At 47.1% G+C, this 12,669-nt stretch overlaps 1 protein-coding gene across 10 annotated transcripts in view; it reads left to right on the top strand.

Annotated features, from left to right (window-relative positions):
• Window positions 1-12,669, top strand: part of JARID2 (jumonji and AT-rich interaction domain containing 2) — a 246,768-nt gene that overhangs the window by 120,785 nt on the left and 113,314 nt on the right. The window lies entirely within an intron of this gene.

Here is a 12,669-nt window from a genome sequence, read left to right as displayed (position 1 = left end):
AGTTTCCTGGGAAAATTCAATTTTAAAATACTATCTTGAGTTCACAGTAGAATGGGCCTGACGTAATTTTCATCTAATTGGGAAATGAATTGCCATCACTTCTGCGAGATCACAGGCATGCTAGGATGATGAACAAGCAGCCCCCTGCCCTGGCCTCCTGTGGGAGGAGGGTTGGGGTCCAGTGTCTGCTAACGGGGTGCCAACAGCAGCCGCTTGTCTGAGCGGCTGAGCTCAGCCGCGCCCCTTGTGCAGGTCTGGTAGAGACATAATAAGCCAAGCAGACATAAGATAGCAGAGAGACCTCAGATTTTATGTCATAAAATCCATGTTTGCCATCAGTCTTGCTTTTGTGCTTCTAAAGTGACAAGGGATGAATTTTTTTTTTTTTTTTGTCCTACTGGAGGTGGCGAATCTTGAGTCTTGGGACATCCCAGTGGGTTGTCTGTGTAGGAATTGAAGCCGTTGTTATACAGCTTGTTGGCTGTAGCCAGGCTTCAGGGGAGGTGGTGCTAAGGTTTCTGCTGGACGTGAGCCTTCTGTCTACTCTCTGCTGTAGACGGTGCCGCTTTTCCCGGCAGTAATAAATTGACAAAAGCTTCAGAAAGGCTGGCAGAGGCGGAGGCCTCAGCCACTCTTTGAGGCCCTTGGCCTGCTGGGGCTGAAATTAGGGACATTTAAATAATAACATGCTACACAAATAATGAGTACACATAATTACACAGTAAGAGAGGGGAGCTATTAGCTGTATTTGAATTTCATTTGCTTCCTATAAATTTCATCTGAGATCCAGCAAACCCTGTGGCCAGCTAAAGCATCTTGACTAGATTTAAGGGACGCTGGATTGTTTTTTCTTAGAATTTTACAGTAGTTGTGATAGCTGGAACCTATATTGAGCGCTTGCTTTTTGCCAGTTATTGTTCTAGCACTTCACCTGTATTTTGCTCATTTAACTTTCAGAACCAACCATTTTCTAAAAATATAGGAAACTGCACTAGGGCGGATTAGCAATTTGCTTACACTACTAGTATGGGGCAGAGCCAGGATTTAAACCCCGGCCTTCTCCCTTGCTTATAATAACCACCACTTAAATAAATAGAAGTAGTTTTGGAACCCCCTGTAAAGATAGGATTTCAAAAATACAAAATTGTAGGAGTACTTTTTTTTTTCAAGTAGCAATTTCTTTTGAAGGAGATCTGTGAAATCTTTCATTGACAAAGAGACCTCAGAAGAGGGGGGGCAGTACAAGTATTTATTCATGTGACCATGGCTCTGGGCTTTATTAGCGCTTGTCATTGAATTGATAGTCAGAGGAAATCGAAAAGCTGCATTCCTCCTGATTGGTCACCCTCCTTACACACGGATACATTCATTATTTCTTTCTGTTTCTTCACCTAGGGTTACAGATTTGTGTTTTTAATATTGTTGTGGAACCAGCCAGCTGGCAGAGGGCTGCCACCCACCTCCATGAGGTGGTGAGAGGGGGGCAGTGGCCTTGCTGGCAGCAACTGTCCATTTGTAGCCAAGGATCAAAGCTAGAAGTACAAATATAAGGACCCCTTGTGCAAACTGCCCGCCCCGCCCATCCCATTTCTCTTTTTTTTTTTTTTAAATTTTATTTATTTATTTATTTATGGCTGTGTTGGGTCTTCGTTTCTGTGCGAGGGCCTTCTCCGGTAGTGGCAAGTGGGGGCCACTCTTCATCGCGGTGCGCGGGCCTCTCACCATCGTGGCCTCTCCCATTGCGGAGCACAGGCTCCAGACGCGCAGGCTCAGCAATTGTGGCTCACGGGCTCAGTCGCTCCGCGGCATGTGGGATCTTCCCAGACCAGGGCTCGAACCCGTGTCCCCTGCATCGGCAGGCAGATTCCCAACCACTGCGCCACCAGGGAAGCCCCCATTTCTTTTTTAAAAGGGTAGAATTTTGTTGGACTCTCTTCAAAATCTCTCTGAGATTACTGATGTCTATGGAATGAAACATGGGCCCAGCTTCTGCAAATTCACTGTTTACAGGATGAGGTTAAAGTGTGACTTTCGAGTCAAAATCAGAGTCTGGGCACCTTGTCTGATGAGTGGAAGTTTATTTTTGGCCATATTTGAAATGAACGCTGTGACTGTATGGTTGCCTTCTCCTGGCCTTAAGCTCTCATGTCCAGCAGTTCTCAAGACGGTCTCTACTTCAGCAGGAAAGACAATCTCCCCCCACCCCCTGCCGAAGAAATTGGCTTTTCCAGATTGAACTGCTGCTGTGTCAGTGCTTGTGACCTCTGCAGGTTGGGCCATGAGTTAAGTTTTCTCTTAACAGTCCAGCGCCTGAGACATTTGTCACCTGTGTCCCCTGACAGCACTCCATGGGAGAGCAAGGCAGTGAGGGCAAATACACTTCTTGAAAACAACCTACATTTATTCTTTGCTTAAAAATGAAGCTGCATCTATCTTGGATAATGGTAGAGTTGGGAAGGCTTGATTTCTTTCTCTTGTAGGTGTTCTGTCGTCAGTCTTCATGACCCTGAGTAATGCAGATGGGAAATTTCTAGATAGAGCTCCCATCTGATCAGTACTTGATGGAATTCTTAGTATGTAGGAGCTATCGTGAGTAATAAAGACGGAACTGAAATTGCTAATTTTGGAGGAGTCAGAATAGCTTATTTCATCTCATCTAAGATGTCATTAAGTGATGCATTGTTTTATGGAAGAAAAGAAAAAATGCTTCCAATTATAAGTGTAAGCCATGATAATTGTGAGGTGCTTTCTAACAAGAGAGAAATATGTGTGACTTGGTATCAATGAAGCACAATAAAATATAACAAAATGCTTTAAAAGTCAGAGGGGTGTGTGACCGGTTTGACGTGAGGAGGTTAGCAGGGAGGCAGGTGATGTGAAAGGCCCAGTGCTGAGCTACCAGCAAAAGCTTCAGTGAAGCAGTTGCATTCCTGTGGGCCTTGAAAGCTGTGGGACTTCTTGAGCGAGGGCTGAGGCTGGGACAGGGTAGTGCGGGGCAGGGGTGAGGACCAGTAAGTAGACACTGGCCGGGATTGTTGATGCCACAGTCCAGAGGGGCAAATGGCAGGTTTCAGTGGTCAGCCTGCTTGTACCGCTCTGGCACCAAGGGAGTGGCGAGCCTGCCTGCAGCCCTTTCGGCCACAGAATTATGGATGGCTAGAGCTGGAAGGGACTTCTGGAGGTATATAGGCCAGGCTCCATCATTTTACAGATGAGGAACTTTGAACCTTGCTGATGAGCTTAACTGGAAGGGATGGATCATGCTGAAGACTGATTGGAACCAGAAATCCAATTTAAGTGATGGCGAGACACCAGGCTTCCCAGGAGGCATGGCTGCGTGTGAGGAGTTCCTGGAGCGTTGAGGATGGAGGTGCCCCTGGAGGTGAATGTATTCTGCTCCTCCTTCCTGTCACTTGTGCGTGAAGCCCGCTGCCCATCCAGCAACTTCAGCCTGCCGCCTCTGGCAGTTCTGCAAGCTCTGTGCTCTCTCTGATTACAGCCCCATCCTCCTGGCTTGGACCCCTGTAGTAAGAGGGGCACACCACACAGGTAGTGTCACCTGGGGGGGAGCATGCGTGTGATGTCTGAGCTTGAGACAGTTCCACAGTGTTTTCCTGCCTGCCCGTGTTGTTAGAATGGCTCAACTTTGAGAGGTGTTGAAGCTGAGAGGATGAAAACCTGCTGTGTCCTGGGATGTTTCTTAAAGCTCTCCTGCCTCTAAGAGTCTGTCTGGTCAGTGCCTCCCTTTGGGCACCAAAATCCCTTTGTCTCATTTCTATGAGAACACCACTCTGGAAAGTATGCCTCTTTTCTTCGTCACTTGTTTACTTCTTTACCAGGTCATTCCCATCAGTAAACAAAACATGTTGTAGTTTCTCCCATAAAATAAACCCTCCGATAATCTATCTCCCTCCTGCTATTCATTTCTTTTACTTTATAGAATTCCTCGGAAAAAAATGTCTACACTATCTGTTTCCCTCTATTATTTATATTCATGTTAATATCTTCTCCCCCCTCATTCTCTTTTGAACCCCTAGAGTCAGGCCACTTACCAAGGCTAATAATGACCTTGATGGCCAAATCCAATTATCAGTCAGTGTAGCTTTAGCTGCCCATCCGGCAGCGTTTGACGTGATGATTCTCTCCTGAACTCTAGTTGCCTACCTGCCGTCCGCACTTTGCTTTCTTGATAGGTCTCATGAACTTGAGGTGTACCAAGCCAACTCTCTCTCTCCACTCCCTCCCATCTTGCTCCCGCCCTGCTGTCTTCCCATTGTCAATAAATGCCAGTTCCATACTTCTGGTTGCTTTGATCAAAACCTGTGAGTTATCTGGTACTCCCCCCACCCCCGCCCCGATTTTGCAAAACCTGTTTATTCTAAACTCACAATATGTTCTGAAACTGAGTTTGCACCGCTGCCACGAGTCCACCACCTCTAGCTTGGGCTGAGACTCCTAAAGCTCCCTCAACTTCTGCCTTTTTACCTCTCTAGGCAGCAGCTAGAACAGTCCTTTGTAAGTGCGAATCAGCACACGCGGTGTCCCGCAGTGTCCCCCCGTCTCTCTTAGCATGAAAGGCAAGCATCTTACCCTGGACGCTGATGTGGTCCCCCAGCCTGTCTCTGTTCTTATCTGCCCGGCTCTCCCTCACCTAGTCTAGCCTTCCTGCTGTTCCAAATGCACTTAGTAGTATACTCTTGCCCCAGAATTTTTGTGCTTGCCGATGCTTCTGTCTAAAACTCTCTCCCTTTAGGTACCTGTGTGACTTGATCCCTCTCGGTATTTCAGGGTCCTGGTCAAATGTGCCGTTACCAGAGGCTTCTTCCTTGAGCATCTTATTAAAAATTGCGCCTTTGCCTGTTACCCTTTAGCTCCTTACCTTGTAATGTTTTTTGACATAGACTCTCTCACAGCCTGGCATTGTATTATTCTGTTTGCTTATTATAAGCTCTCGCCCCACAGTAGATTGTAAGTTCCAGGAGAGAAAAGCTTCATCCATGTTAACTGCTGCTGTATGCACAACTCCTGGGTGCTCTGTAGAGTGAGTAGTCACCTGCACACCGGCTGTGTCCCCGCCCCTCTGCCCAGCAGCCCTCTGCTGCACTGTGGATGTGTTCCTCTCTGTTCGGGGGTTTGTACCATCTCTCACTCCAGATTTCATTTTGAAAATGCATACACCTTGACCCTGTAGCCCCCTCGCCCCAGGTCACAGCCCATGCTATTTTCCCTGTTACCGAAGTGCACATTTATTTATTCATAATTGTGATGTCTTTATAAGTCTCATTATCGTAAACATTCTTGGAATTAGGTCACCCTTTTATCCTTTCTTTCTGAACTATATTTGTTGAAAGCCTACCTATGTGCAAGATACATTGATCGGTAGTTTAAAATAAAACTGTCCTTTTAAGAAAATAAAAGTTACTGCTTTTAATTCTCATAACAGTGTGGTAATTACACGATTACCATCATAACTTTGCGGGTTTGTTTAGTGGGTCTCAGATGGAAAGCAACATGCTCAAAGCTACATTGCTAAGAAGTGGTCAAATCAGGATCTGAACCCAGGACTCCTGAATCCAGATCTTGCCCCACTTTTTAAAATAAATAAATAAATAAATAAATCGAGGAAGACTTTACACTCTGTGAAATCACTTATCTTAGGTGTGCAATTTCGTGAGTTGCCAGATGCACATGTACCCGTATGACCAGAGCTCCAGTGTTGATACAGGACTTTTCGGTCACCCCAGAAAAGTTTTCACCTGCCCCTTCTAGTTCATTTGCCTTCTTTAGAGTATGTGCTCATTTGGTGGTTTGCCAACATGGCTGTCTCTGTTTTTAGGAGCTTTTATGATGTTACATGAGTTTAGGATATTTCTCCAGAATGTACCAGATGCCAGAGAGTGTCTGTTGAGACTTGAAAGTGCCTCAGAGACAGAGGCACAGGTGTGTCCAGTAAGCAGCTCTTGGGAGGCCTCAAGCAGTGCTTGAATAAGGACCCCACAGTTGGACGCGCTCAAGGGTGACATTCACCGTCTCATGGCGGCACTCGTGGAGCCAGATTCTCCATCCTAAACCGGCATCACAGCTTTCATTCTGATCGGTTGTGCAAGTCCAGACCAAGTGGGCTTTTAAACAGTTACTTCTCATCCTCTTCCATGTCACGTTTCTCTTGTGGCACCCCTGCCCCGCCCCCTTTGTGGCACTGTTCTTAGTCTGCCTGTTTAGAATACTCAGCCTTGGTGTTATAATTCAGGACATTCTGGAACTGAATGTTCAAGACTTGGCTTTTCCCCAAGGGCAATTGGCATCTGTAAGTCTTGTGCCTTCTCTGCTAATACAATGTGCTTTCAGTTAGATTGATTCTTGTGAGGACCCCATGATCAGCTTGGTGGCCTTGAGGATGCAAAAACATGAGGCAGCAGTGTGGTGAGATTGCTGATTTCTGTCCATTTTCTTGTGGCTGTGGTGTAAGTCTATATATAAGTCAGCTTGTGCTGCCGTAAGAAAATATCACAGACTGGATGGCTTAAACAATAGAGCTTTATTTCTCATAGTCTGGAGGCTGGAGGTCCAAGATCCAGGGTGCCGGCCACTTCAGTTCTTGGTGAGGCCTTGCTTCCTGGCTGAGAGAGAGAGAGAGAGAGAGAGAGAGCGCACGCGCTCGAGCATTGGTTTCTCTTACCCTTCTTAAAAGGCTACCAACCCTATCAGATTAGGGCCCCTCCCTTACAACCTCATTTAAACCTTTACAAGCTCTGCCTTCAGATACAGTCACACTGGGTGTTAGGGTTTCAACATAAGAATTTGGCTGGTGGGCATTAAGTCTGTAACAGTCCAGTATGCGGTAGGGATTTGAAATGGTGACAGTTCTGTTTGTTTCAGTTTTAGATTAAGTTAATTGCTGTGTTAATTTGTACCATGTTTCTTTTTGTGAGACTATAACTATTTCCTGGTAGGTCAGGAAACTGTAAAGGCTGTTGGACCTTAGAGAAGATGTTGTTCCTCTCAATTGGGTAAAATTAAGCTTGGACATTTATTTATTGAGTTGTTGCTTCTGTGAGACCACCTGGATTAGCCCAAGTCCCTTACTGCAGTGGGGATTGGAACATGATTCCTTTGCACAGGGAGCAGCTGTCCAAGGCCAAGAGCCCTAAGAGAGGGCAAACAAGGTGTTTCTTAGGCCCTAAGGGCTTGGGAGGGGATTGGCAATTGAGATGGCCTAGGAAGGACGGTTCTAGCCTTGAGTTTGGAAAAATCATGGGATTATTTGAAGTTGAGGGACTCGTATTTGTTATACGTTAATTCATCTTATTTGCTTGAATGTTTTGCTGTAAATGTAATTTAGAGCAGTGCTTTCCAATTATTTTAAATTCTCAACCTGTATGGAAAGGGAAGGCCCTGTGGCCTTCACCAGATAGGGCTGCACTCAGCCAGAAGTAGCTTGCCCATGCGTGGAATTTATCTGTGTTTATTCTTGTAACTGATAATGCCACCCACCTCCTTCTACTTGGAGAAAGGCCTTGTGTGTTTTCTAAATCTTACCCATTTCATGATTTGAATTCTGTGATATGTATATTTATGGAGTTTATAATTACTGTCAGATTTACCACAATGGACTAGTGCAGTTTTGCTTTGCTTGTGAATTTCTTAGATCCTATTCCCCCAAATTTAGAGGACCTTTTATTTTAGTTTCTGGAAATAACCTGTTGTTACTTGAGCCTTCTACTGTGTATATTTAAAGCCAGAAGAGTGATTAACTGGGTCGGCTTTGGGGAAATTGCCCTGCAGTCCACACATCCCTTCATGTAGAGTGCGTTACTTAATCTCCCTGCTGCCAGATCTCATCTATCCTTCCAGCTTTGTCCATGGCCTTCAGGGTCCTTCTGCAGAGTCCCAGATTTGGCTTCCTCATAATTTCTTTCCGAAAGATTGTAAAACAGTACAGGTCTCGCGTTCCGCGTTCCAGGAGGTTTGGGGACAATGAAGGACATGTGAACTATTTCATAACCTTAGCCGTGCCTCTCAAGGAGAGGAGTGGCCAGTGTCAGCCCAGCCTGTCAGCCAGGCTGTCCCCGTGGTGTACCAGGGAGGGCTTTAGGGCTCCTCGTTCCCGACGTCCTGGGACCCAGGTCCCCTCTCTTTGCACCATTCCCTGACCTGTCGCTGGGGTTCTTGGCTCATTCACACCTTGGATGTAACGAGTCAGCTCTTTGTGCACACAGGGCCACTTCCCGGCTGCCCTGCCCTTGTCTTCTGGGTTATTCCTTAACCAGGTCTGCACTTCCCTTTGGCAGGTAGGTGGGCATCCTGGTCACGCTTGGCACCTGGTCTTGATGACAGGGGACGCCATCTGGGCTTGAGACTCGCGGGCCAGCTTGTGGTGCTGTCTGAAGTGGCAGTTTCCTTCCAGTTTTTCATGGCTCTGCCTTCTGATGCGTGAAGGCAGCTCAAGGTCTCCACGTCGGAAACATTTAACTGTTATTTCTGACATTCTTCCTTCCTTCCCATACGATTGGGGTATTCGTGAAAGGGACTCATTGAATCTGTGTTTTGAAAGTTGCATCCTACCCTCTAGACGGTTGATGAATCCTCTTCAGACACCATCAGGGCGGGTGACATGCCAGTGGAAATATTGCAGAATATTCCATTTTGGCATGCAGGGGGCCTGCTAATTTCTAGTGGGATCTGCACTGCAAATTGCCTAACCTCTACCCTAGTGGCTTTATCCCGTCTCACTCAGTCCTTGACCTGACTTCAGACAACCAGTACTGTTTGAAAAGGGCCTTTCCAGTCGACTCGGTTGGAAAGCGTTACAGTTGTAAAGGGTGAGCTGGAAGCCTCTCAGCTGGCACTTTCTGAATCCCTCAGAGGAATATATTGGCACACTCTCCACTCTCCGCCTGAACCCTCCTTATAAATCGAGAAGCCAAGCGTTAGGAAGCACAGGGCCAGGTCAAAGTGTGTGTGTGTGTGTGTGTGTGTGTGTGTGTGTGTGTGTGTGTGCGTGTGCACGCGTGTGCGTGTTTGGGGGGGGGCACGTCATCATCCAAGCTGAGAGAGCCAACTGGTTCCTGATAACAGCCCCGTTTCCTTCCCCCTTCTCCCCACATTTTGATGTTTATCTTCCTGCCACTGAAAATAGAAGTGTCTAGTGAATGCAATTTACAGTGTGTTTCTATTTTTTTTTTCTGGAGAGCCTTTTCTGCAGAAGATGCAAATAGCTTTTTTTTGTTGTTGTTTTTTCCTTCTCTTTTACAATTTAAATAAGAAGGAAAGTGCTGGGCTGCTTTATTCAACAAGTGTTACACCTTTTAAGGAAAGTTGCCTTTTTTCATTATTGGCTTTTTTTCTGTGGTTTCAGGGGACAAGGTGCTGAGATAAGAGGCGGGAGCTTGCCGTTGATTTATTAGCCTGTTTGTTACCATCTGTCTGCCTCGCACTTCAGCCTGTTGATGGAAAGCCCGATGTGAACGTGCCGCGGGGCCTGAGAGATATCCATCTTCCCGAGTTGTCTGACTGCAGAGCCTGTATAATCACTTCTGCCTAGGCCCTCACAGGAGTCTGTGATGTGACGAGTAACCCAAGGGAGAATGGTGGCTTAGTTTCTTCCTCCACCTTGGACACTCCTGCCGCTGCAGACGCAGGTCCTGCAAAGATGCTGTCTCCAGCCGTGTCCACAGGGTCAGCCAGCCCACTCTTGGTGCCTCCCCCCTCCTGGGGTCTCCCTTTATGGAAGAATTCCAAGGGAATAGGTTAAGATTGCCATCAAGTGGCTACTCTTGGTAGTGGAAGGAAGGATACCGGCCACCACCGCGGGCTGACTTGTCACACATTCTCCTCCAGTGTCTTAGCCCTTTTGTGAAGCAGAGTCAAGGTCAAGAGTGCTTTCTGTCTGAGGAACTGACTGGTTTTTTTTGGCGGGTGGTGGGCAGAGCGAGCTCAGAACATCTGCATATTGTATATCCCCAGCGAGAAGGCATCTGTGCGAACCGGAATTACGCCTTCCCGGGCGGACTCTGGAACCCGAGGCAGGCTCAGTTGCACTGGTCTGAGCTCAGGGCCCTGGAGCCGTGAATGCACGTGATCGAGAGGCTTCCTGGAGAGAACTGCTGGGCATTCATCCTCCTGCCAGCCCTGGGCCAGGAGGCCAGAGCCCTCCAACTTTTCTCGTGGAAATTGGCAGAGAGGACCATGCTGTCATCCGTGAAAGGATGGTGCACAGTCCCAGCAAGGGTGAACAGAACTAACAGACCTGATTTGGCCGTTCTGCTTGGCTCTCCTGCTCGTTGTTTCCCAGCTCTGTAAGTGGAGGAATAATTTCTTTCTCAGAGGTGATTAATGGGATGACTTATTTGAAGTCCTTAGTACCTGGCAGAAAAGAAGCATTCAAAGGGCAGTTGTTATTGAGGTTCTAGGTATACATTACCTAACCACTTCTCATAAAAGCTGTAGCTGTGTCATATAACAGCATACTTAAGGGACTGTATTAAAATCGGTTTGTTTTGTTCCCTGGGTTTGGGTGTCAGCATCCTGTAATTAGATGTCACCCCAGGACGTGGAGAGCAGAAACCCTGACCAGGCTCAAAGGAAGCGATCCCTGTTTAGTTTTCCCCAGCAGGTCATTCCTCAGATGTGTTGGGAAACCTGCCCTGTAGGAATAGTGAGAGTTTGGTTTGTATGGGTGGGGCACCCCTTCCCGGGCACAGAGCGCTGGATTCTGTAGTCCCTGAGGAGCCCGAGAGGATGGTTTCTGAGCTGGCACTTGGTACGCGAAAGAGGATGGATCTGTGCCAGCTGGCTGGAGGGCGTAGGCCTAAGGCAGGCGGAGGGAGAATGACTTTGGAGTACATCAGAATGGCGACTAAACTTTAGGTCAGGGTCAAGGAAAGAAAATTCTTGGGGCCTATGTATTTTCAGCAGCCTTTTAGAGGTGATAGAGGCTATGTGATGTAACCATTCACACTGCAATCTGTCAAATTATATTAGCCCCAAATTCCTGGATTCCAGCCATTTAAAGCAATATTGGATGCATCAAAAAATTGATGTGTTGTAATATGCACTGACATTGTCCCATCATTCTAGTTCTACCAGTAACTGGGTATCGCTGTGAGCAGTCATCCCTTCACTGGTTTCCTCCTTAAGTAAAATAAAACTCTGGCCATCCCTTGTCTCACTTGGTTCTGTTTTAGTGATGAGTGTGATGACAGGATGTGTTTATGGCAGGCTCATGTTCTTCCAGCTCACTCAATGCCCTGTGTACTGTTGGGTCGGGAAACATTTGGAGGCTTTTGCAGAACTTGGAGGGGAGTGGATAGGAGGTAATCTAGAGGAAAGGTGCCTATGGTGTGTGCATCCTTCCCCACCCAGGCCTCTCCCTGCACACAGGAATGCAGGGTGATGGTTTCTCTCTGGAGGTCTCCTGCATGTATAGGAACAGAGGCAGCAAGCCCAGAGTCCTCTGTTTGCGGGTTTACACCTCTCAGTGCCTATAGCCTCGAGGGTAGCAAGGTGCAAGCCTAACTCAGAACAGTTTCATGTGGCACTCTGTTCGTTGATGCTTGCTGACCTTTCACCCTCAAGCTACAATAGGATCACCTAAAACTGTTTGTGATAAAAATGCCCCTTTGGTGTAATTGCTTGGCACAGAGAAAGTTTTTCTGCAGTTCTTTATTTTCTGAATAAGCTTGTGGCTTTTGAATGGTTCCAACCTCCGTTTTCCCTTCTCCCTTCCTGTAAGAGCTAGACCAATTACACTGCGAGCCATCTGTGCTGCATTGGAGGGGATTTATCAGCTCCTGCTCTGTTCGCCCCTCCTGTCCTTTCACCCTGCCGCCGGAAAAGAAGTTCGGTCTGTCTGACTTGCCCTGTGTACTGGGTCTTAACTCCTAGCAGAGGACAGCACACAGACACAGGGGCTGCTGCTGGGTCTTGAGACTAAAGGCATGAAAATTCTATAGATCAGCGCTGGCCAGGAGAGAGCTCTCTGCGATGATGGAAATGTTCGTGCCTGTGTGGTCCTGTACGGTAGCCACTAGTCAGTTGTGACTCCTGAGTCCTTGACACCTAGCTGGTCTGGCTAGTTTTAGTTAATTTTATTTATTTTTTAAAAAATTTATTTATTTATTTATTTTTGGCTGTGTTGGGTTTTCGTTTCTGTGCGAGGGCTCTCTCTAGTTGCGGCGAGCGGGGGCCACTCTTCATCGCGGTGCGCGGGCCTCTCACTGTCACGGCCTCTCTTGTTGCAGGGCACAGGCTCCAGACGCGCAGGCTCAGTAGTTGTGGCGCACAGGCCCAGTTGCTCCGCGGCATGTGGGATCCTCCCAGACCAGGGCTCGAACCCGTGTCCCCTGCATTGGCAGGTGGGTTCTCAACCACTGCGCCACCAGGGAAGCCCTAGTTAATTTTAAAAGCCGCATGTAACTGGAGTCTGCAGAATTAGACCATGCAGTTACAGAGACAGGATGAGCGTAGTGGTGAAATTCTTCTCTTTCATTCTCATGGTCTGTCTTTTGTTGTTGTTGTTTTTGGCTGGAAGTCTTTTTATTTATTTATTTATTTTTTTTAAATTTTATTTATTATTTATTTATTATGTTTATTTTTGGCTGTGTTGGGTCTTCGTTTCTGTGTGAGGGCTTTCTCCAGTTGCGGCGAGCGGGGGCCACTCTTCATCGC

The sequence above is a fragment of the Balaenoptera acutorostrata genome, chromosome 10 (genome assembly GCF_949987535.1).
Source record: "Balaenoptera acutorostrata chromosome 10, mBalAcu1.1, whole genome shotgun sequence".
Lineage (NCBI taxonomy): Eukaryota > Metazoa > Chordata > Mammalia > Artiodactyla > Balaenopteridae > Balaenoptera > Balaenoptera acutorostrata.
This window is presented reverse-complemented; position numbering and strand designations above follow the sequence as displayed.